This window comes from Tursiops truncatus, chromosome 3, assembly GCF_011762595.2.
Source record: "Tursiops truncatus isolate mTurTru1 chromosome 3, mTurTru1.mat.Y, whole genome shotgun sequence".
NCBI classification, from domain to species: domain Eukaryota; kingdom Metazoa; phylum Chordata; class Mammalia; order Artiodactyla; family Delphinidae; genus Tursiops; species Tursiops truncatus.
The window spans coordinates 157,038,135-157,064,635 of NC_047036.1; the positions used below are offsets into that span (position 1 = coordinate 157,038,135).

The 26,501-nt window shown below is 41.9% G+C and overlaps 1 long non-coding RNA gene across 2 annotated transcripts; it reads left to right on the forward strand.

Moving 5' to 3' along the window:
* The first annotated feature begins 362 nt into the window (after positions 1–362).
* LOC117311684 (uncharacterized) lies at positions 363–25,321 on the forward strand. 2 transcript variants are annotated; one of them, XR_004525982.2, is made up of 3 exons: positions 363–605; positions 24,686–24,755; positions 25,189–25,321. It is a non-coding gene; the product is annotated as an uncharacterized lncRNA (long non-coding RNA). The 2 variants fall into 2 exon arrangements; XR_012331023.1 differs by having other exon boundaries at positions 24,689–24,755.
* The last annotated feature ends 1,180 nt before the right edge of the window (positions 25,322–26,501 follow it).

The following is a 26,501-nucleotide window of genomic DNA, read 5'->3' on the forward strand; positions in this document are numbered from 1 at the left end:
CCTAACAATGAAAGATCAGAAAGACAAAGAAAATTTAGAGAAATGCTTCTCCCTCATTCACTGGAAGCTTTGAAAAGTTGCTCACAGCCTTCCTCCTTCCCTGTCCTCTGTACTCCCCTAGGTGTCTTGGCTAGGTGACCTCCCAGGTGTCCTCAGAGACCTGCCTTTCCTGACCCCTAGTACCTCTCTGCCCTCTCCTTACTCACTGATCCTCTGGAAGTCACACTCTTGTATTTTTCTTTTTTGGGGAAATGCTTGTGCTGTAGAGAAGGATGTAAATATGGTTGCTATGGTTTCATTCTCATTTCCTGGAAATGTGGGTTCTGAACCCTCAACCAGATCTTCTTGCAAGAGGGGTGCAAGTCAGAGGCTGTTGTACTCCCTGCTGCCTCCCACCCTGGGTCTCATTTCCCAGGCAGGACAGAGGTTTGCCAGTCCTTGCTCTCTACCGTGTCTGCATTTCCCTCGATGAGAAGAGGTCTGTGGAGTGTCCTGTGCTAGGGGCTGCAGGGAGCACTTCACCAGACTCAACATTTTCTGCTGTTTTAGTGGAAACATTCCAATCTGATCTCTGACACCAGAAATGTCTTTCCTCTCTGACACTGGTAAGTAAGCAAACTCTTTGCACTTGCAGTGATGGGATGCTTGTTTTGTGTTTGGAGGCCTGAGAGGTAGCCTTGGCTGGTGGAGAGCTGTGGTTTGGTGCAGAAGGCCTGGTCATCCTTTTCAGGTGGTTAAGAGAGTGAGGGAGGGCTAAGAACTGCCCAGGGCTAGGGCAATAGTGGTGAGAATGGGAGGAGTGACTGGATTCTGGATACATTTGTTTAGGTTGCAGGATTGAGGATGTGAAGTGTGAGAGAAGATTATGCGGACAGCCCCATGTGCAAATGAGGGGTGGCATTGATATTACCTGAAAGGGATAAGACAAGGGAAGAGAGGGATGGGGGCTTGAGACAGGTTTGGCCTTGTTCAGTTACTAAAGATCACCCTAGACATACAAGCGGGAGATGTTGTATAAACAATGGGATATTTGGGTCTGAGGTCAGAGGAGAGGCCAGCGGCAGAGATATAAATTTGGGAGTTGCCAGCACGTAGGTGGTGCTGGACAACATGGGACAGGTTAAGGAACTTAAAGGTGCAGCAGGGCTGGGACTGAGTCTGTCATAGGGTCAGGTAATCAAGGCTTATGTATTCATTCTGACCTAAAGAGCTGAGGCTCGGGGTCTAGGACTTCAGAGCAGAGGAAGACAATTCACAGGGTAATGGGAAGAGCAAATGCTTGGTAAACAAGTATTTGCCTTGCCATGTAGAAACAATGGGACACAGAGAGGAACGCGAACATATAGACCTTGGTAAATTTCCCAGTCTACATGCCTAGCTCATATTCTTTTTAGTTACCTCTGGTGACAGCTCCCTTCTCGGAACAAGCCCGCCATTTGAATGCTTTTAAGTATTTAAGGGGGAGGTAAAAGGAAAACTTTCTGAGTCTTCTGTTCCTTAGAAATAACCAACCCCAAATAATCCTTACACCAGAGAAACATTTTGGAGTGGCAATACGTGCTCCCCTACACTGGTCACTCTTCTGATTTTTCTTTCACATTCGAAATGAAATGGCTTCTCATTGTTCAATTTGTTACTGAATTGCTTGCCTGGACCCTAGCCTGGGTGAGACCCCTTGAATAGCACAAGCTTTATTCAAGGGCTAAAGAAGGGAGAAGCAGCAACTTGGCTTGCAAATCAACTTCTCAACCCAATTTGGGTGGAGATACCATATGTTTTGGAGGGTTGAGGTGAACAGGAGGGAACTGGAAAGAGAGGGAGGAATATTCATTACTTACCAGAGAACAAGGATGTGGTTTGGATGGGAAACTGAGGCAACACTCCTTTTCAGTCCTTGTATGGGCTTTTCCGGTTGTTGTTATGGCGATAGTCAACTGTCCTGTTGCTGGTGGATGTGTCATTTAGCATACTAATGCATTACAATGAGCATGTAATGAGGCTCAAGGTCCGCTGGAAGTCAAATCTTTTGCCATCTTGGGCCTAGTTGGTTCTAACCAGATCTTGTATTTTTCTTTGCAGCTTCCTCCAGAAACTTAGATAAGAGCAATTGGTTTCCATTCAAGGGAGGGGCAGGGATATGATTCTGGGGGACCAGTCTGGAGTGCGGAGTTGATGAGAGACGTGTGCGATGTGTATGCAAACCTAGAAGTTGTCGGTGGGTATACGGAACAAGTACGCTTCCTTAAGGCTGCACATCTCGCCTCTCTTTAGGGTTCCCAAGGGGAGACGTTGTTTGTAAAGGGCTGTTGGGAAGGCTGTGCTTAGCCCCTGGATTGGCTAGTTTCTTCTAGGGAAATGACGGGAGTGCCCGTTTTCAAATTACCTTGTTTTCGTGACTCTAAATCCCTCCTTGACAATCTCTCTCTCCTTTTCCTAAGCCCATTACTCTCCCCATCACAGACCACCACAGTCTTTTCAATTTAACATAGTTCTCCACAATTCATCTTCAGTATGTTTATCGGTGTATATTAATGTATACATGTATCCATGAGAACTGTATAGTAAAGCTATATGTGGATCCCTTAAGGTGTCCACAAAAGGGATTGAGCTTAAAGTCTGTGTTATAATAAAAATACCTATTTGGTCTTTGTCTGCAATTCCTGGAAGGAGCTCCTAAAACCCTTGAAATTTCCAGAGTGATAGGAATTTCTTTTTTAAGCTAATGAGATGACTGGGGTGGGGAGACGACAGAGCATCAGGATGGGGGCTGGGGGCCAGAAAGACCAAGCCAGAGTTAGAGGGTTGGAACTTTCAGCCCCTTCCTTCCTTTCCTTCCCCACAACCTCCAGGGAGGGGAGGAGGGCTGGAGATTGAGTTCAGTCATCAATGGTCAATGGCTTAATCAACCATGCCTGTGTAACGAAACCCCTAACAAGATCAGTTTCTGACTTTCTAAACTCAATATTATTGGGGGCATCTATGTGGACGCTCATATGTCTACTTTATTTTTTCTGACACAGCAGTCAGTCAAATGTATATCCCACTATTTATTAATTATAAAAAGGACATGGTATTACCTAGAATACAGGCAAAGCTGCTGTAAAAGAGGGACCCAAACACGGAGGTGGAGTACCAGGGAAGCCTTACCCTCCCTCTGAGGGCAGTGCAGAGGTTAGCAGACTGCACAGCCGGGTGCTGGTTTCGTCTTGGTCTGGTAGAGCTCAGGCCCGGCCCATCTTCACAATCCACCATCTCCATGCCCTTGTCCCCATCTGTGTGCTTGTCTCTAGGGGAAAAATCTAATCTTCTCTGATTATCACATCAAGCTTGGCCCACATTTCACTTGGTTCTCTCACTCCTTTGTCTCTCCCCTGGAAACTAAGCTCTATGAAATCAAGGATTTCTATTCCTGGAGCTCCAGGGCTGGGACAGTGCCTGGCACAGAGCAGACACTCAATAAGAATTTGATTAGAGAATAAAGGAAAGAATAGAGAATGATTTTGCTTAGAGAATAAAGGGAGGATTTGCTTCTAGGATAAAGAAGTAAAGGGAGGACGAATTTGACAGTTCACATGCTGTTTTCATTCCCCCGTGATTGCTTTGAGCTTATTGAGACCCCGTTTGTAAGCAAGTGATAGTTTCTGAAGATATGATCTCAATATTGCTGATACTATGTTTTCACAAGTCACAGAGCCTTCATGGTAGACGGGAGGAAAGGCTAGGTTTTAGCCCGTAGAGTGAGATGGGATACAAATATCCTTAAACACAGTTATTCTCTGTTTAATCAGTTAAATGGAGGCCACACAGAGTCTCAAGTTAATAACTGTGGTTTTCAGTCAGTCTCAATGTGAGCCATGGATACAGGACTTTTCAGTAAGCTCAGAGCCATTCACAGCACCAGTGTCATCTTTGACACCACTTGAGAGCTAAGCCTCCATTAAATTTTTCTTGAAATAGTAGGATTGGTCACCATCTAACAGTTTGTTCATAAACTAACATGTGGATACATCAATTTAACGTAAATTTTAAATTTGGTTCAGCCACTATGGAGAACAGTATGGGTGTTCCTTAAAAAACTATAAATAGAGCTACCATATGATCCTGCAATCCCACTCCTAGGCATATATTCAGAGATAAACATAATTTGAAAAGATACATGCACCCCAGTGTTCATAACGGCACTATTTACAATAGCCTAGACACGGAAGCAACCTAGATGTCCATCAACAGATGAGTGGATAAAGATCTGGTATATATACACAATGGAATATTACTCAGCCATAAAAATGAATGAAATAATGCCATTTGCAGCAACATGTATGGACTTAGAAATGATCACACTAAGTGAAGTAAGCCAGACAAAGACAAAACATCGTATGATATCACTTATAAGTGGAATCTAAAAAATGGTACAAATGAACTTATTTACAAAACAGAAATAGACTCACAGACATAAAAAATAAACTTATGGTTACCAGAAGGGAAAGGGTGGGAGGGATAAATTAGGAGTTTGGGATTAAAATATACACACTACTATATACAAAATAGGTAACCAACAAGGACCTACCGTATAGCACAGAGAATTATAGTCAATATCTTGTAATAACCTATAAGGGAAGAGAATGTAAAGAAAGACTATATATTCATATACATATGTATAACTAAATCACTTTACTATACACCTGAAAGGAACACAACATTGTAAATCAACTATACTTCAATAAAAAATATTTTTAAATAAATTTTACAACAAGCAGACAGAAAGTGACATGTGGAGAAATCCCTAATTTCACAGGACTGCTCCATGATTGTTTCTAGGTGAAGGTTTGGGCAATTGTCCACTCCTTCCCAACTGCTCCTAATGCTGGCTTTACATTCTCCCTCAGCCACGATGAAACTGGGTCTAGAACAACCCAGCTGAACTCTGACCTAGCCAGTGGGCATTTCCTTTCTCAGAGTCCACCGGGCAAACCTCTGGGCTGTGCTTTGGCATGGGCATCCTTTCATGGCCACAATCTACAGAGGTTGCTTCCCCCTGCAGAGAGCCACTCGCCTCAGTCAGCTGCACATTTCTAACAAGCCCTGAGAAGGCTCAGTATCACCCAAGGGGCCCCCAGGCGAACTGTCCTGCAGGCTGCGCTGTATGTCCTCGTGATCACATGCCCATCACCAACTTCCCTAAAATATATCAAAATTTATTTTTCCCCTCTGAACTCACTTGCTTCTCCTGTGAGCCCGACGAGATGGATCTTTTATTTAACTTTATATAATTTATATTTTACTGAGATTATAATTGACACATAATATTCAGATGTACAACATAATGATTTGATATTTTGTATATTGCAAAATGATCACCGCATTGTCACCACACAGGTACAATTTTTTCCTTTGTTGAGAACTTTTAAGATCTAGTCTCTTAGCAGCTTTCCAATACATATACAGTATTATTCACTATAGTCACCATGCAGCACATTACATAGCCATGGTTTATTTATTTTATTACTGGAAGTGTGTACCTTTTGACCACTTTCACCCAATTTTACTGGCCCTGTAGTGACCATCCCAGGTCTGTTCTCAGACTCCTGTCCTGACAAAGGCTCACGTGATCACAGGGGACCTAGGACCAGAATGTCTGACTGTGAGTTATGCATTCAAGGGCATCAGGCCTCAGCCCACACTGGGCACTGTGGCCACTCCAGCCCAGAGCCTATCAAATGGGATGCCAGACTCAGAGTGACCCTCACCATGGGGAGCAGCCCAACCCTGGGGAACCCGGGAATGGGTGGAGCTTTCTGTCACCCACCACCTTTTTTCTAAAAGGTTTAACTCTATATTTGGTCTGTGCAGGGGCTGCGACAGGGCCTGGGGGCCTCGTCACCCGTCACGTTCCCCTGACACCAGGCCACCTGGGCCACTAGACCCGGTGCCACCCCAGCTCAACCGCACCCCCCACGGAGGGCGGGGACAGCCTGTTCGCTCTCAGCCAGACGCTGCACCCAGTGCTGAAGCCCCGTCAGGGGCCACCGCGGAGGCTCTGTCCTCTTCCCTAGGCGGCCGGTTTTTTTAACAATTTTTTTTTTTTTTTTTTTTTTTTTGTGGTACGCGGGCCTCTCACTGCTGTGGCCTCTCCTGTTGTGGAGCACAGGCTCCGAACCCGCAGGCTCAGCGGCCATGGCTCACGGGCCCAGCCGCTCTGCGGCATATGGGATCTTCCCAGACCGGGGCACGAACCCGTGTCCCCTGCATCGGCAGGCGGACTCTCAAACAATGCACCACCAGGGAAGCCCTAGGCGGCCGTTTTTAAATGCAGCAAGCTCAGGTGGATGCAGGCTGCGTGCACAGCCAGGCGGGGAAAAGGCACGCTCTGCCCTGAGAGGATGGTACGGCCCCAAACAGGTCCCTGATAAAACGTAAGAAAAACACTTGTGAAAATGTACCCATGTGTATGGTGGGTATGGTGTTAGGGAGTGTATGGTGTTATGTGTATGGTGTGAGGGAGTGCTCTAATTTCATTCTTTTACATGTAGCTGTCCAGTTTTCCCAGAACCACTTATTGAAGAGGCTGTCTTTTCTCCATTGTATATTCTTGCCTCCTTTATCAAAGATAAGGTGACCATATGTGCATGGGTTTATCTCTGGGCTTTCTATCCTGTTCCATTGATCTATATTTCTGTTTTCGTGCCAGTATCATACTGTCTTGATTATTGTAGCTTTGGAGTATAGTCTCAAGTCCAGGCGCCTGATTCCTCCAGCTCAGTTTTTCTTTCTCAAGATTGCTTTGGCTATTCAGGGTCTTTTGTGTTTCCATACAAATTGTGAAATTTTTTGTTCTAGTTCTGTAAAAAATGCCATTGGTAATTTGATAGGGATTGCATTGAATCTGTAGATTGCTTTGGGTAGTATAGTCATTTTTACAATGTTGATTCTTCCAATCCAAGAACATGGTATATCTCTCCATCTGTTTGTATCACCTTTAATTTCTTTCATCAATGTCCTATAGTTTTATACATACAGGTCTTTTGTCAGATTTTTCATCATTAGTGTATAGGAATGCAAGAGATTTCTGTACATTAATTTTGTATCGTGCTACTTTACCAAATTCATTGATTAGCTCTGGTAGTTTTCTGTTAGCATCTTTAGGATTCTCTATGTATAGTATCATATCATCTGCAAACAATGACAGTTTTACTTCTTCTTTTCCGATTTGGATTCCTTTTATTTCTTTTTCTTCTCTGATTGCTGTGGCTAAAACTTCCAAAACTATGTTGAATAATAGTGGTGAGAGTGGACAACCTTGTCTTGTTCCTGATCTTAGAGGAAATGGTTTCCATTTTTCACCATTGAGAACGATGTTGGTTGTGGGTTTGTCATATATGGCCTTTATTATGTTGAGGTAAGTTTCCTCTGTGCCTACTTTGTGGAGGGTTTATATAATAAACGGGTGTTGAATTTCGTCAGAAGCTTTTTTTGCATCTATTGAGATGATCATATGGTTTTTCTGCTTCAATTTGTTAATATGTTTTATCGCATTGATTGATTTGCGTATACTGAGGAATCCTTGCATTCCTGGAATAAACCCCACTTGATCATGGTATATGATCCTTTTAATGTGCTGTTGGATTCTGTTTGCTAGTATTTTGTTGAGGATTTTTGCATCTATGTTCATCAGTGATATCGGCCTGTAGTTTTCTTTCTTCGTGACATCTTTGTCTGGTTTTGGTATCAGGATGATGGTGGCCTTGTAGAATGAGTTTGGGAGTGTTCCTCCCTCTGCTATATTTTGGAAGAGTTTGAGAAGTATACGTGTTATCTCTTCTCTAAATGTTTGATAGAATTCGCCTGTGATGTCATCTGGTCCTGGGCTTTTGTTTGTTGGAAGATTTTTAATCACAGTCTCAATTTCAGTGCTTGTAATTTGTCTGTTTATATTTTCTATTTCTTCCTTGTTCAATCCTGGAAGGTTGTGCTTTTCTAAGAATTTCCATTTCTTCCAGGTTGTCCATTATATTGGCATATAGTTGTTTGTAGTATTTCTTCCAGGTTGTCCATTATATTGGCATATAGTTGTTTGTAGTAATCCTTCATGATCCTTTGTATTTCTGCAGTGCCAGTTGATATCTCTCCATTTTCATTTCTAATTCTATTGATCTGAGTCTTCTCCCTTTTTTTCTTGATGAGTCTGGCTAATGTTTTATAAATTTTATTTATCTTCTCAAAGAACCAGCTTTTAGTTTTATTGATCTTTGCTATTGTTTCCATCATTTCTTTTTCATTTATTTCTGATCTGATCTTTATGATTTCTTTCCTTCTGCTAACTTTGGGGGTTTTTTTTCTTCTTTTTATAATTGTTTTTGGTGTAAGGTTCAGTTGTTTATTTGAGATGTTTCTTATTTCTTGAGGTAGGATTGTATTGCTATAAAGTTCCCTCTTAGAACTGCTTTTGCTGCATCCCATAGGTTTTGGGTCATCATGTTTTCATTGTCATTTGTTTCTAGGTATTTTTTGATTTCCTCTTTGATTTCTTCAGTGATCTTTTGGGTATTTAGTAGTGTATTGTTTAGCTTCCATGAGTTTGTATTTTTTACAGACTTTTTCCTGTAATTCGTATGTAGTCTCATAGCGTTGTGGTCAGAAAAGATACTTGATGTGATTTTAATTTTCTTAAATTTACTAAGGCTTGATTTGTGTCTCATGTTATGATCTATCCTGGAGAAGTTCCTTTAGCATTTGTTGTAGAGCTGGTCTGGTGGTGCTGAATTCTCTTAGCTTTTGCTTGTCTGTAAAGCTTTTGATTTCTCTGTTGAATCTGAATGAGATCCTTGCTGGTTATAGTAATCTTGGTTGTAAGTTTTTCCCGTTCATCACTTTGAATATATCATGCCACTCCCTTCTGGCCTGCAGAGTTTCTGCTGAAAAATCAACTGATAACCTTACGGGGATTCCCTTGTATGTTACTTGTTGCTTTTCCCTTGCTGCTTTTAATATTTTTTCTTTGTATTTAATTTTTGTTAGTTTGAGTAATATGTGTCTCAGTGTGTTTCTCCTTGGGTTTACTTGTATGGGACTCTCTGTTCTTCCTGTACCTGGCTGACTATTTCCTTTCCCACTTTAGGGAAGTTTTCAACTATAATCTCCTCAAATATTTTCTCAGACACTTTCTCTTTCTCTTCTTCTTCTGGGGCCCCTATAATTCTAATGTTGCTATGTTTAATGCTGTCCCAGAGGTCTCTGAGACTGTCCTCATTTCTTTTCATTCTTTTTATTTATTCTGTCCCACTTTATTTATTTCCACCATTCTATCTTCCAGCTCACTTATCCATTCTGCTTCAGTTATTCTGCTATTGATTCCTTCTAGTGTATTTTTCTTTTCAGTTACTGTATTGTTCATTTCTTTTTTTCGTCTTTAGTTCTTCTATGTCCTTGTTAAACATTTCTTGTATCTTCTTCATCCGTGCCTCCATTCAATTTCTAAGATCTTGGATCATATTTACTATCATTACTCTGAATTCTTTTTCCATTAGATTACCTATTTCCTCTTCATTTTTTGTCTTGTGGGTTTTTACCTTGCTCCTTCATCTGCAAAATATTTTTCTGTTATCACATTTTGTTTAACTTACTCTGTTTGTGGTCTCCTTTCTACAGGTTGCAGGGTTGTATTTCCTCTTGCTTCTGGTGTCTGCGCCCTGGTGGGTGAGGTGGGTCAAGGGGCTTGTGTAAGCTTCCTGGTTGGAGGGACTGGTGCCTATGTTCTGGTGGGTAGAGCTGGTTCTTCTCTTTCTGGGGGCCAGTGCCACAACAGAGGGTGTGTTTTGGGTGTCTGTGAGCTTAGTACAACTTTAGGCAGCCTGTCTGCTAATGGGTGGGGCTGTGTTCCTGTCTTGCTGATTGTTTGGCCTGAGACATCCAGCACTGGAGCTTGCAGGTTGTTGTGAGGAGCTGGGTCTTGGTGCTGAGATAGGACCTCTGGGAAAGCTCACACCAATTGATATTACCTGTGGCCAGGAATTCTCTGGTGGTCCAGCAGCCTGGACTCAGCACTCCCACCATGGGGGTTCAGGCTTGACCCCTGGCCAGGGAACAAAGACCCTCCAAGCTGTGTGGTATGGCAAATAAATAAATAAATAAAATAACAAACAAAGAGACAAACAAAACCCAAGACAAATAATAAAAACAAACTAAACAAACAAAAACAGAAAAACAACAACAAAAAAGAAAAGAAAACAAACAGGAAAAACCCAAGACAAATACTAAAAACACAACCAAACAGAAACAACAAACAAACATACCACACAAAAAAGAAAACAAAAATCAAGCAAACAACTAAACACAAAGACCAAAACAAACAATAAAAACAAAAATAAAAAAATAAAAAACAAAAAATTTTTAAAGCAAACCAAAAAACACACAAAAACGACAAAAAAGTTGAAAACAAAACAAATACAAAAAATTTTAAAACCCAAAAAACAAAGCAACAAGACAAGAAATAAATAAAAATAGAAAAATAAAAAATATATTAAAAATAAATAAATAAAACAACCACAGCAAAACAAAACAAAATCAAAAAGTAAAAATTTTAAAAATAAGAAAAAAAATTCCCTGGGACCTCTGCTATCAGTGTCCTTGACCTCACAGGAGCCACAGCCAACCCCCCGCCTCCCCACGACACCCACCAAGACCTCTACGTATGTGTCTAGACCCACTGTGGGTACTTTGGGGGCAGTTCAGACTCTGACCTGGCCCAACTCCAGCATGTATGTGCCACCAAAATCCACAGCTGCTAAAGCTAGACCAGTCTCAGTTGTGAGAACACTCATTGTCCATTCATATATTCAGCAGACGCTGGGTTTACCAGGCCAATCATTTGGGTTTAATCCATGGCTTGTACAGTGGTGCCAAGAGATTTTAGTTCCTCTTCCTTAGTTGCACAGCTGCTGAGCTTGGGGCTCACCTTTGGTTTTGGCCCCACCTCTGCATGTGGGTCACCCTCAGGCCTCTCTTCCCTGCCCAGGCGAGAAGGGGTCAAAGGCAGCAGATGACTGGGGCACACTTGCTTGCTTACGTGTGAGGGTCAAGAGGCTGCTACAGACAGGGGCATGCATGCTTTCTCAGGGAAGAGGGATAAGCCAGCCACGACTGGGGTGCACACGCTCACTCCAATGGGATTCCCCCTCTAATGCCTGAGGAGGCAGGGGCTGGTTGGAGGCTGAGACAGACTGAGGCATGCTCGCTCTGGTGGAAATCTCTCGCAGTGCCTGCAGAGGCAGGCTGGCATGTGGGGAGAGAGTTTGCAGTGGTGGCTGCATCCCTTGTGCAGCATTCAACAATGGTCCCTTACTCCCAAGGCAGACATCACTTCCTCCAGGAGCATTCCCAGCTGTGGAATTCCTCACTCCTGACGCCTCAGGCTCTCTCCGTGCTGCCAATATCAGTCCTCTCTCTGGTCCACTCTCCACACTTCAGCACCCAGCCCCTGCCAGCATTGGCGGACAACCATCTCAGGCTGGGGCACCTAGGGCTGTGGCACAGACTGCCTGTGCAAGTCTCACTCTGTCCTGCCTGCCACAGACTGGCCTCTGTACTTTCTTACACTAGCCCCCAAAGTCCCCTCTCTATTTCAGCGTATCTCGCCACTGGTGAGGGTATCTCTCTGGGTGTGGTAACCCCTCCTTTCCTTCAGCTTCCCACCAAGGGTGTGGGTCCCATCCTGTTTCCTCTTTTCTTTTGCTTCCCTTTCTCCCCTTCGTCCTACCCAGTTATGCTGGGATCTTTTCCTGTCCTTTTATGTCTCCTAGGCCCTCTGCTCGTGTTCAGCAGGTGCTCTGTGCAAATTTTTCCACTTGTAGTAGTATTCTTGATGTATTTTGGGGGAGAGGTGAACCCCAGGTCCTCCTATTCTGCCATCTTGATCTCCTTGAATTACTACAGCTTTGAAATCAGGAAGTGTGATGCCTCTGTTTTGATTCTTCTTTTTCATGATTGCTTTGGTTATTTGGGGTCTTTTGTGGTTCCATACATATTTAGCATTTTTTTTCTATTTGTGTGATAAATGTCATAGGGCTATTTGATTTTGGATAGCTGAGACTGTCAGGAAAGCAAGTGATGAGGAAAAGTTGGTAAGAAGGTGTAGGCATGGCAAGAGAGACAGGTGGCAAGAAGCAGGAAGGCAAGGAAGTTCCCAAAGTTTACTTTCCTTCCAGTCACCCATTTCTGGTTCTGATCCCCATGCATCCCTCATGACCATTTCCAGTGGCCAAAGTCTGTGTTTCTCATTTCCACTCAGCCTCAAGTCAGTGTTTTTCAACTTGACCCTTCTCAGCTGCTCCTGGCTCAAGCTGGCTTGTCTCCTGTGGCTTGGATGCATTAAAGAAGACCTTTCTAATTTTTATTGGAGTAGAGTTGATTTACAATGGTGTGTTAATTTCTACTATACAGGAAAGTGAATCAGTTATACATATACGTATATCTATTCTTTTTCAGATTCTTTTCCTATTAGGTTATTACAGACTATTGAGTTCCCTCTGCTATACAGTAGGTCTTTGTTGATTATCTATTTTATACATAGTAATGTGTATATGTTAATCCCAAACTCCTCATTTGTCCATCCCTCCCCCATCTTTCACCTTTGGTAGCCATAAGTTTGTTTTCTAAGACAGAGTCTGTTTCTACTTTGTAAATAAGTCAATTTGTATCATTTTTTTAGATTCCACATAGAAGTGATATCATATAATATTTCTCTTTGTCTGTCTGATTTACTTCACTTAATATGATAATCTCTAGGTCCATCCATATTGCTGCAAATGATATTTACTTCATTCTTTTTAATAGCTGAGTCATATTCCATTGTATATATGTATCACATTTTTTCTATGTATGGTAATGTCAAAATATGTAATACATTTTCTCACATATTACTTTTTTTAATTTTTAAAAATTTTTATTGAAGTATAGTTGATTTACAATGTTGCGCTAGTTTCAGGTATACAGCAAAGTGATATCATGATATTTGTCTGTCTCGGACTTACATCACTTAGTATGAAGATCTCTAGTCCATCCGTGTTGCTGCAAATGGCATTATTTCTTTTTTTCTGGCTGACTAATATTCCATTGTATACATGCGTATATTCTTTATCCATTCCTATGTTGATGGACATTTAGATTGCTTCCATGTCTTAACTATTGTAAATAGTGCTGCAATGAATATTGGGGTGTATATATCTTTTTGAATTGTGGTTTTCTGCAGATATATGCCCAGGAGTCAGATTGCTGGATCATATGGTACTTCTATTTTTAGTTTTTTAAGGAACCTCCATACTGTTCTCCATAATCGGTGTACCGACTTACATTCCCACCAACAGTGTAGGAGGGTTCCCTTTTCTCCACACCCTCTTCAGCATTTAATGTTTGTAGATTTTTTTATGATGGCCATTCTGACTAGTGTGAGGTGTTACCTCATTGTAGTCTGGATTTACATTTCTCTAATGATTAGTGATGTTGAGCATCTTTTCATGAGCTTTTATCCATCTGTATGTCTTCTTTGAAGAAATGTCTACATAGATCTCAGACCATTTCTTGATTGTGTTGTTTGTTGTTTGTTTGTTTTTTATATTGAGCTGCATGACCTGTTTGTATATTTTGGAGATTAATCCCTTGTGGGTCACTTCATTTGCAAATATTTTCCCCCTTTTTGTGGGTTGTCTTTTTGTTTTGGTTGTGGTTTCCTTTGCTGTGCCAAAGCTCTTAAGTTTCATTAGGTTGAATTTTTTACTTTTGATTTTATTTTCATTACTCTAGAAGGGGGTCAAATAAGATCTTGCTGCAATTTATGTCAAAGAGTGTCCTGCCTATATTTTCTTCTACACTATAAGTGTTTATAGTATCTGGTCTTACATTTAGGCCTTTAATCCATTTGAGTTTATTTTTGGGTATGGTGATAGAGAATATTCTAATTGCATTCATTTACATGTAGCTGTCCAGTTTTCCCAGCACCACTTATTGAAGAGACTGTCTTTTCTCCATTGTATATTCTTGCTTCCGTTGTCATAGGTTAGTTGACCATAGGTGCATGGGTTTATCTCTGGACTTTCTATCATGTTTCATTGATCTATATTAATGTTTTTGTTCCAGTACCATACTGTTTTGATTACTGTAGCTTTGTTGTATAGTCTGAAGTCAGGGAGCCTGATTCTTCCAGCTCCATTCTTCTTTCTCAAGATTGCTTTGATATTTGGGGTCTTTAATGTCTCCATACAAATTTTAAGATTTTTGTTCTAGTTCTGTAAAAAAGTCCCTTGGTAATTTGATAGGGATTGCATTGAATCCATAGATTGCTTTGGGTAGTATAATCATTTTGACAATATTGATTCTTCCAATCCAGGAACATGGTATATCTCTCAATCTGTTTGTGTCAACTTTGATTTCTTTCATCAGCATTTTGTAGTTTTCTGAGAATAGGTCTTTTGCCTCCTTAAGTAGGTTTATTCCTAGGTATTTTTTTCTTTTTGATGTGATGGTAAATGGGATTGTTTCCTTAGTTTCTCTTTCTGATCTTTCATTTTTACTGTATAGGAATGCAAGAGATTTCTGTGTATTAATTTTGTATTCTGCAACTTTACCAAATTCATTGATGAGCTCTAGCAGTTTTCTGGTAGCATCTTTAGGATTTTCTATGTATCCTGTCATGTCACCTGCAAACAGTGACAGTTTTACTTCTTCTTTTCCAATTCATATTCTTTTATTTCTTTTTCTTTCCTGATTACTGTGGCTAGAACTTCCAAACTATCTTGAATAAGAGTGGCAAGAATGGACATCATTGTCTCGTTCCTGCTCTTAGAGGAAATGCTTTCACTTCTTCACCATTGTGAATGTTTGCTGTGGGTTTGTCATATATGGCCTTTATTACATCAAGGTAAGTTCCCTCTATGTTCACGTACTGGAGAGTTTTTATCACAAATGGGTGTTGGATTTTGTCAAAATCTTTTTCTGCATCTACTGAGATGATCATATGCTTTTTATATTGCAATTTGTTAATGTGATGTATCACATTCATTGATTTGCCTATATTGAAGAATCCTTGCCTCCCTGGGATAAAATTCCACTTGATCATGGTGCATGATGCTTTTAATGTGTTGTTGGATTCAGTTTGCTAGCATTTTGTTGATTATTTTTGCATCTATGTTTATCAGGGGTATTGGCCTGTACTTTTCTTTTTTTGTGATATCTTTGACTGGTTTTGGTATCAGGGTGATTACGGCCTTGTAGAATAAGCTTAGGAGTGTTCCTTCCTCTGCAATTTTTTGGAAATTTTCAGAAGGATAAGTTTTAACTCTTCTCTAAATGTTTGATGGAATTCATCTGTGAAGTCATCTGGTCCTGGACTTTTCTTTGTTGGATATTTTCTAATCACAGTTTCTATTTTAGTACTTTTGATTGGTCTGTTCACATTTTGTATTTCTTCCTGGTTCAGTCTTAGAAGGCTGTACCTTTCTAAGAACTTGATTTCTTCTAGGTTGTCCATTTTATTGGCATATACTTGCTGTAGTTGTCTCTTCTGATCCTTTGTATTTCTGTGGTGTTTGTTGTAACTTCTCCTTTTTCATTTCTAATTTTATTGTTAGTCTATTTCATTTATTTCTGTTGTGATCTTTATGATTTGTTTCCTTTTACTAACTTTGGGTTTTGTTTGTTCTTCTTTCTCTAGTTGCTTTAGGTGTAAGGTTAGGTTGTTTGAAACTTCTCTTGTTTCCTGAGGTAAGATTGTATCACTATATATTACACTCTCAGAATTGCTTTTGCTCTGTCCCATAGGTTTTGGATCTTTGTGTTTTCATTGTCATTTGTCTGTAGGTATTTTTTTATTTCCTCTTTGATTTCTTCACTTATCCATTGGTTGTTTATTAGCATATGTTTAGCCTCCATATGATTGTGTTTTTGTAGTTTTTTTCTTACAGTAGATTTCTAATTTCATAGTGTTGTGGTTGGAAAAGATGCTTGATAGGATTTCAGTTTTCTTAAATTTACTGAGGCTTGCTTTGTGGCCCAGTATGTGATCTATCCTGGAGAAAGTACCATGTGTACTTCAAAAGAATATACATTCCGATGTTTTTGGATGGAATGCTCTATTAATATCAAATAAAAGTCCAACTGGTTTAATGTGTCATTTAAGACCTGTGTTTCCTTATTGATTTTCCATGTGGATGATCTGTCCATTGATGTAAGTTGGGTGTTAAAGTTTCCCAGTATTATTGTCTTACTCAGTTTCTCCTTTTATGTCTGTTAGTATTTGCCTTATATATTGAGGTGCTCCGATGTTGGGTGTATATATATTACAATTGTAAGATCTTCTCCTGGATTGATCATTTTGTTGTGTCCTTCTTTGTCTCTTGTAACAGTCTTTATTTTAACATCTATCTTGTCTGATATGAGTACTGCTACTTCAGCTTTCTTTTGATTTCCATTTGCATGGAATAACATTTTCCACCCACTCATTTTCAATCTGTATGTTTCTCTAGATCTGAATTGGATCTCTTTAGACAACATATATCTTTTTGTTTGTTTTTTGTTTTTGTATCCATTCAGCCAGTCTGTGTCTTTTGGTTGGAGCGTTTCATCTGTTTATATTATGGGCAGAGCTGTGTGGGCCCTGTTGGTTGTTTGGCCTGAGGTGACCAGGCACTGGAGCCTGCTGGGTTTTGGGGGAGCTCAAGCCGATGACTACTCCCTGATACCTCCACCACCAGTGTCCTCATCCTTAGAATGAGCTGTAGCCGCCTCCCACATCCCCAGTAAACGCTGCAAGAATAGCAGGAAGGTCTGGTCCAGGCTCCTGTGAAGTTACTGATTTTTCTCTGGGTCCCAGTATGCATGAGACCTTGTGTGTACCCTCCAAGGGCAGTCTCTGTTTTCCGCAGTTCTATGGAGCTGCTGCAATCAAACCCCGCTGATCTTTTAAGTCAAATGCTCTGGTGGCTCCTCTTCACAATGTCAGACCCCCAGCTTGGGAGCCTGACATAGGGCTCAGAACTCACACTTGTGGGAGAACTTCTGCAATGTAATTATTCTCCAGTTTGTGGGTCACCCACCCAGGGGTATAGGATTTCATTATATCATGAGTGCTCCCTTCCTACCATCTCATTGTGGTGTCCTCTTTATGTCTTTGGATGTAAGATATGTTTTTGGTATGTTATGGTCTTTTTCATCGATGGTTGTTCAGCAGTTATTTGTGATTTTGGTGTTCTCATGAGAGGAGGTGAGTTCAAGCTGCCTCTACTCTGCCATCTTGTCCCTTCTCTCCACAAGGGCTTTCTTTGATCTTTTAAAATTATATTTCTTTCTTCTCTTCTAACTGTGTATTTCAAAATTCCCATCCTCCAAGTTACTTACTCTTTCTTCCACCTTGTCTGCCCTGCTTTAGATACTCCCTATTGCATTCTTCTTATCATTCATCGAATTTTTCAGCTGCAGGCTATCTGTTTGGTTCTTTTTTTTTTTAATTTCCATCTCTTTGGCAAATAACCCACTTAGTTCATATATTTTATTCCTGAATTCATTGAGTTGTCTTTCTGAGTTTTCATGTGACTCACTGAGTTTCTCACGACTGCTGTTTTGAATTCTTTATCACTTAGATCACAATATTCTGTGCCTTTGAGTTTGTATGCTTGAGAATTATCAGTTTCTTTTTTGATGCTATTATTTCCCTGCGTGGTTATTTTCATTTTAGTTATGCAATGCTGCTTTCATATTTGAAGTAGTAGACATCACCTTCACTCTTTGCCTTCAGCAGATGTGGTGTTATGTTCTGTGGTGTTATTATCTCAGTTTTTCTTCTGTGCTTGTGAAGGATTATTTGCTCCTCTCTTCTTGCTTCCCTTTGTAGACAAAATTTTAAGCTTTTATCTTTTCTCTGGTCCTTACAATACACCAGGCTGACTTTTGAAACCCCTCTTTTGTTTTCCACTATAGACAAGTTTGTGATGTCCCTCTTGCCAACCATCATATCCTGTCTTCAGACCCCACTCCTTGCCTACCAGAACTTGTTCTCCCAGATGCACTTGGGAGCACACAGGAGCCAGTAGCAGAGTGGGGACGTGTGGGTTTGGCATTCGTGCCCACCTGGGTTGCCAGTGGACCTGGTAGGGAGATCCCTGGGGATGGTACTCCAAGAGGCTCATGGGATGACTTCCTGCTCAACACAATCCCTTTAATATACCTTAAATTCTTATCCCCACCTTAGTACTAGAGGTGCTGGTGCAAAAAAAATGGATTTCTCCGACCCTGACTGATCAGATGAAGTAGCTGGGTACTCACTCACTGCTTTCCTTTTACCCTACAGGAGCGGTCACCTCCACCAGATAAATCATTCCCATTCAGTGTTTTCTTGGGGGAGGCCAGCACAGGAAAACTTTCTCTTACCATCTCTGCTGCAACCAGACTTGTATTTTTCTTTTACTTTTCCTTCCAGTGATGTACTGGATTCTCCCCTCAGGAATACCAGAGTTCTGTAAGTTCTTCCATGGGTGAGTGCCTGCCCAGCTCAGCATCACCTCATTTTTTGCTTGCTAGCAAACTGAGGAGTCTAAGCAGTTTCTCTGGCTCTGCTAATTCTTCAGCCATATAGAGGTTTTTCTGTTCCTACCAGCTTTGCTCAGGAGTGAATTTCCTCCCAAGTCCTTGGGAGTAAGGTGCTAGGTCCCAAGGTCCCGGATCCCAGGAACCTGGAGCCCAGAATGGAGTAGGGGAGGCAGTATTCTGGTCCATACAAGACCCCTTATTTCCACTGGGACTTCCTGGACCCTCTGTCATGTCTCCCAGGTGGTGGTGTAAACGAGGCAAAGCAGGAAAGGCAGCATCCTCCTTGCTTGTGTTAAGAGTCTGCAGCCTGCTGGTTTATGCTTTGATTTGTAGGAGCAATAGAGGTAGCAGCTGGTGTAGGGATTGCAGCAAGTGTGTAAGCAAGTGCTTTCTAAGAGTTAGAGCAGACAGAGAGCTAGATATGAGCAGAGAAGAAAAGGGGGGTCATGGACGGAGTGGCAGGAAACCATACATCTTGTGAATGATGGGGGTTCTTGGGCAGACAAAGAAAAGCAGAAACCTCTGGACTGACAGGAAACCATATATCTGTCGTGACAGGGGTCCTGGAGGCAGACAAATAATGGTGGCAAAAGGTGAGAATCCCTGGTGTTGGAATGTAACTTTTTGCTCATTACAATAAAATGAACCTTGCAGATAAGAAGTTCCCATCATGCACCAAGGCCGTGACTCTTCTAATCAAGACCAGATAAGAACAAAAATCCCTCCTCCCCTCAGGAAGGTGTAGCTGGGATAAATAATCAGGAAATACCCCCCTCCCTCCCCAGTGAATATTCCACCCAAACGTTTTTAACCAGTTTGCCAAAGGAACTCAGGGCAGCTACTCACATGAGCCTGCTTGCTCTCCTTTCTGAGAGTGTATTATCGCTTAATAAATCCTCACTTTGCTTTCTTGGCCTCCGTGTCCTGTCTCTGAATTCTTTCTTCAACGAGACAAGAACCTACTTTCTGGTAATATAAGTGGCACAATGTTACATACACAAACACAAGGTTGGTTTTACCATCCTCTAGTTCAGAAGTCGTTCTTTACTGGTAGCGGGGATGCTGTGGAATGTGGGTGACGTGCAGACCTGATCCTACTACACCACTGTCACTCACCAACAGGTTCTGCTGTGGTTATGGACAAGATGATGGGTCATCTGAGAGGAAACCAGGCCACTACACTTCTCAACCTTGTGTTGAGGCCAGGCCCAGAGCCTGCTCTACTAGCTGCAGGACCCCTGGGGACTGAGGGATAAATATAAGACTGGTGGGGGAGGGAATGCGGACCACACCTCCTGAAGAGGGTTAAGTGCATCCTTCGAGCAGCTGGAAGCACTCGAGGCAGAAAAATAACAACCTATTACCACTTGAAATAAAAGTCACTTGTGTATTTGCCCTAGGCCTGCCTTCCTAAAAACTACATTTGCTTGTCAAAAGCATTTGTACTTAGAAACATTTCAAACAAACATTAAAGTAGAAAGAAGAATATACGGACCTCTCCTTATATCCACCACCCAGTTGCATAACTACCACATTTGCTTCATCTCTGTCCATTTCTTTGCTGAACTCAATCCCAAAGCAAATCCTAGACAACTTGCCATTCCACACCTACAGAACTCAGGAAGGAGTTTCTAAAAAACATGGGCATTTTCTTACAGAATTTCAGGACCTTGTCACATCCAACAATATTAACAGTAATCCTTGGTAGTGCTTAATGCCTGGTGCATAATTAAATCTCCATGATGGATGTAAATATATCTTTTTAGTGCTAGTTTTTGGATTTGGAATCTAAATAAGGCCCACTCAGTCCCCTTGCTGTCTGTACCTCTCCCCATGCCAGGGATGCATTCTCGTGGTATTTCCTTCTGGTAGAAATGAGCTCTAGAGTCCACTTTTGCTTTCTGTTTTCTAATCATCATTGTAGTTGAAGGACACTGCATTTGCTTGTTATTTACTCAGATGCTGTTTATAACTCAGAGGACAACATTCTTGTCCCTGGAAATGCCACACATAGAATTTGGGATGTTTCCCTTGTTGACTGAACAAACATTGCACAACCTAAAAGTGAAGAATTATGTTTTATTTGGTGGTCTTACTGAGGACTAATAGCCAGGACACAGCCTCTCTGATAGCTCTGAGGAACAGTTCCAAAGGGGTAAGGGAGGAGCCAGGATATATAGGAGATTTTGTGGGAAAAAAAAACAACATGTAGTCGAACATCAAAAGATTACCGCTAATCACACAAAAAATGCAGACAACTCAAGTTAATAATTTTAGTGCTTTTCTATGTAAGGGCACATGCAAGAGTCTGGGCTTATTGAAATCATTCTTTTGATATGCATCTTAACTATCTAGGGCCATTATCCCATTCTCCCCATTTTTCTCCATCCTGAATTCCCCTTAGGGTGCAGCTGCAGTGGCTGATCGCTTTAAGGCCCCAACATCCTTTGTTTACTGAAATCGCAGGTGACATTCTTTGTCTACACCCTCATGTGAGAAAAACAGAAAATGGATTCAGACCAGGTCTCCTGGGTTCTGTGGCTTCAGCAGATTTAGGAACCCTCTATGATTGTGTGTGAAATGTTTTGAGAGTGTGGCCTTTTCTTGGGTGGTGCGGGGGCGGGGGGGATGTTGCTTAAAGATTTAATAAAATTCTCAAAGTCCCAGGACTTCCCTAGTGGCTCAGTGGTTAAGAATCCGCCTGTCAATGCAGGGGACATGGGTTCGAGCCCTGGTCGGGGAAGATTCCACATGCCGCGGAGTAACTAAGCCCGTGTGCCACAACTAGTGATCCTGTGCTCTAGAGCCCGCGAGCCACAACTACTGAGCCCAAGCGCCTAGAGCCTGTGCTCCACAACAAGAGAAGCCACTGCAATGAGAAGCCTGTGCGCCATAACAAAGAGGAGCCCCTGTTCGCAGCAACTAGAGAAAGCCCAGGCGCAACAACGAAGACCCAATGTAGCCATAAATAAATAAATAAATAAATAAATTTTTAAATTCTCAAAGTCCCTTTGTTGAAGGAAAGGTAAGTGACAACTGGCTTAGAAGGGCACTCCCCCAAATCTTTTGAATGAAACAATTCTGGGATCTTACTGCCAAAGCAGAGAAGAAAAATGAGAAGACAGAAGTGGGAGAAGAAGGAAGGTAAGGACAGAGACAAAGACTGAGCAGAGAGAGAGAGTTATGGGGAAGGCAGGTTCTGTGACATAGCCCCTCAAAATGGGTAGAAGTAAAAACCTGATCTTAATACCAAGCCCCTTGCACCTGGCCTGTATTTTCAGTCCAAACTCAAATGGAGACTTCAGTCTGGGCAGGATCATTCAGGATTGGCCCATTTGGAACCACAGTGTCCAATGAAAGTCAAGGCCAAACTGATCATGCATCATCAGTTATCAGGCAGATTACTCCTGTTCACTTTGCGTTAGTGAGGTGTAAACACCTCACCAGTTTTCATGTTGGATTGGTCTTAACAGTTTAGAAAAAAAGAGGGTGTAATTCAAGTTTGTTAGTTTACTCATTTACGTGAATACTCATTAGGTCAGCTGGCCACTTAGTCTGCCAAGTAAGCGAGCAAGAAATGAACCATTACACATTTTGAGCCATTATACATTTTGGCTCTGATACAGCAGTCTGACACCTCAACTCGCATAGAATTCAACTTTTTCTCCTGACATACACTTGGCTCTGGAGTATTTGTTTTTATCCTTTATGTGACCAAAAAAATATCTATAATACTGGAAACGGAATGGGAATGGAGGCAGGTAATGGGAATGGGGGCAGGTATCCAGCCATACAGGAAAGCACGGGGAAGCATGAACACCTCTTCCCCAATCCATCTTCAACTCTTCACTCCTTCTTTCATTTCTTCCTCCACCTACAGCTCTGATCACTTCTGGTTTGAGAAGGACAGCAGTGCATTGCCAGGAACAGCCTAGACAGAAGGGTGGGTGGCAGTTCTGGAGAGGGGAGGGACAGTGAGCCTGGTCTTCCCAGGTGCTTACCTGCCCTGTGCTGCAATCCCAGACACCTCTCTCTTCTCCTTTATTCTCTTGCCCTTCCTCTCACTCTCCACCTCAAGTTTCAGAGACGTTCCCACAGGCCTGTTGTGTCACCATGCAGGTATATCTCTGCTCCTCCCCAGGGATGGCCTCCACTGACGTTCACTTCTGTGAGTCTCATGTCTGGAAGTTCCTCCCAGGCCATGTCATCAGTGTGCTCTGTGTCTTAGGTCAGCTCTTCCCTGTCCAGTAGCCATCCAAGCATTGATTTCTTGAGGGAAATTCAGACAAAATGTCACCTGCCATTTCAGTAATCAGTGAATGTTGCAGCTACCAAGTCATCAGCCTCCACAGCCAATCTGGATGGTGCGACCTGAGAGGAACTAAGGATGGAGATAAGCAGGATACTGGCCCTAGATGGTTAAGGTGCATATCAAAGGATTAATTCAATAAGCCCAGATTCTTGCATCTTCCCATACAGAGAAAAGCACTAAGTTCATTAACTAGAGGTGTCAGATTGTCTTTAATTAACAGTAATCTTTCCATGTTCAGACTACCTGTTTGGGGTTTTTTGTTTTGTTTTGTTTCATTTTGTTTGCAAAACCTCTTATATATCCTGGCTCCTCCCTTACCTCTTCAGAACAGTCCCTCAGAGCTATCTGAGAGGCTGTATCCCAGGCTAAAATCCCCAGTAATGCCCAAAACAAAATATAATTCTCAGCCTTTACATTGTACATTCTTTTTTAGTTGACAGAAATAGCTAAGAGCTCAGCACTTGAAAATGGTTTCTTTTGCACCTTGGTGAGTGTGTGACTGTGTGTGTGTGTGTGTGTGTGTGTGTGTGTGTGTGTGTGTGTGCATGTGGTCACCTGTGCTGATGGGGGAACTGGAACTGGGCCAGTGGAAATGGGGTTAGGGTGACACAGAGACTGAAGGTGCTATATCCTGGAGCCTTCTCCCCACTCCCATGAGCTGGAAAATGGGGGGCTTGTTTGGGAGAAAACTCTTCCAGAGACAGACTCTGTTTTGAGTTGCTAGGCTATATTAAGTTGGGACCATACACACCCGGTTAAAGGAAGAGTGGGGAGCCAGAGCTGGCTGCTCATATATACCCGTGAATTTGCAAAGTGGTATACATCCAACATCATTCATTACAGCTTCACCATAGATGGAAATATACCAGAAGTTCATCCATGGGGACTGTTAGTTATGTGATGATACAACCATATATGTAGACTATTATGCAGCATGAAAGAATGACAATGATCTCTATGTACTGACATGGAAAGAGCGCTACAAAAGATTGTTTAGTGAAAATGGGTGTCTATTATGCTACTTTTCCAGAGAAAAATAAGAATCCATACTATTTCCTTGTATATGCATAAGGAAACTATAGAAAATATATCTACAAGAAATTCAGCTGTCCTATAAAGAAGACTTATGTAAAATATAAATAAAGAAATATAAAAATTTTTAAAAGAAAACATGTAAAAGACTTATGTAAAGAAGACGTATTCACAGGTCAGAACTTCACTATAGTAGTGGTCAGTTCCTCTCGATTATCCTATGGGTTCAATTCAATCTCAGTCTAAACCCCAGAAGGATGGATGGAGAGATGGATGAATGGATGGATGGATGGATGGATTGATTGATTTATTATTTAAAATTTTAAAATAGAGGTAAATTCACATAGCGTAAAAGTCACCATTTTAAATGACCATCTTAGTGGCATCCAGTACATTCACAATGTTGTGCAATCTCTATGTACTTCCACATATTTTTATTGGCAAAATGAAAATTTGGAAAAATTTCCAAACATTTTCAGCACCCGAAAAGGAAACCCTGTACCCATCAACCAGTTGCTCCTAATATCCCCCTCCCCATAATGCTGGTAACCACCACTATTAGTTTCCTATGACTGCTATAACAGAGTACCACAACCTGGTCAGCGTATAAAAAAGAAGAGCAGAAATGGATCCTCTCATGGTCCTGAAAGCCAAGGGTCTGAATTCAGTGTGTTGGCAGGGCCACGATCCTTCCAAGGCTCTAGGGGAGACTTCTTTTGTTGACTGAAAAAAGATGCTCAACCTAAAAATTGACAGTTATGTTTTACTCAGCAGATAAAACTGAGGACTTAAGCCTGGGACGCAGACTGCCAAATATCTCTAAGGGAACTCCTCCGAAGAGGTAAGGGAGGACACAGGATATATAGGAGTTTTTGCAACACAGAGCAGGTAGTCGGAACATCAAGAGATTACTGATAATTAAAGAAAACCATACATCTCAAGTTAATGAATTTAGAACATATCTATGTATGAGAAGATGCAAGAGTCTGCTCATTGAAATCATTCCTTTGATATGCACCTCAGCTATCTGAGGCCAGTATCCTATGCTTTCTCATCCTGAGTCTCCTCAGGGTACATCACTGGGGGTGGCTGCAGTGTGACGGCTTGATGGTTCAATATCCTTTGTTTATTGATATGGCAGGCAATATTCTTTCATCGACATTTTTCCCGTTAGCCACATGCATTGCTTGATTTGTGACAGCCTCACTCCCATGTCTGCATACATCCTACCTCACATGGCTGCCTTCCCTTTGTGTCTCTTCTTTTCTTCTTAGGGACACATGGTTGGATTATAGCCTACCCAAATTCAGTGCATCTGCAAAGACCGTATCTCCAAATAAAGTCACATTCATGGCCACTGGAGGTTAGAACTTCAGCATATCTTTTGGGGGATGTAATTCAACCCATAATGCCACCAGTCGGCATTCTGTCTCTATGGATTTACCTTTTCTGGATATGGGATCTGGATTTTTATTGTAGATTGTCATGCTGATTCTAAAATTCACACGGATGAGCAAGGGACCCAGAATAGATGGGACAATTCTTGGGTTCTCAAGCCTGGGTTCTCTGCCTTCCTCCTAGGAACCAAGAACCCACTCCCTTTTGCCAGCTCCATGTGGGTGAGGAAGGGGACCTGGGAGAGAAGTACAAGGAAGTCAGAGGCTGGGGAACCTCTCCGAGGACCAGGGAGGGTGACACTGCCTGCCTTCTTGTGTAGGTAGGCTGCAGACCTGGAAGACAGCGTGGGAACTGAGATTATGGGAAGAGCTGCAGAGGTGTGGCTGGAAGCAGATTCCAGGGCTATGGAATGGGGGGAGACACAGCCAGTTTTGTTGTCATTCACTGTGCTGTTTGTCATCCTGGGGTGCCTGTTTCCGGAGCTGGGAGGGATTACAGGACATTGGAGGTCGGCGGGGGGAGGCCGGTACAGAGAGATTTGGAGCGATCACTTGTTGACTTCCTTACTGAACAAATTCACAGTCGGGGTACCAGCACCCCACTCTGGAGGAGCCCAACTCTTGCTCCTCATGATGCAGTTTTCGGCAGAGCTGAGAGACTGTCCAAAGTCCTGTGAATTGGCTACCTACATCACATCAGACCAAATCGTTGGGCAGGCCTGTAGTAACCATGCTTCCTTTTTATTTTTCACATACATCTAATCCATGTTATCTCATGTTTTGCCTTAAATAAGTTTTCAAACAAAGTAGAAGCGTAAATATATGATAAACACTAAGTGCTTTTAAAAAATTCAGCTATGTTTATGGAATTTCCTACCCTGAGGGTAGACATGGGCAAACGCCTATAATAGACAGTTCCTTCACTTTCGCCTGGCATCTGCACGTTGGAATTGTGTCTTAATCCAGTTTCCAAAGAAAACAGAGCCTGAGGCAAACATGTGCTGACACTTTAGCATATCCCTTCCCTGAGGGCTTCTACATTTTTGTCTTCTATCAACAGAGGATTAGAAACTCCCTTCAAGTGTACCACCACTACAAGGGTGGTCTCAAACTTGGGCTTATATGTGAATTCCACAGAGGATGAGAGCTCCTAAACACTGGTTGCTGGGCCCATCCCTGCATCTCTGATT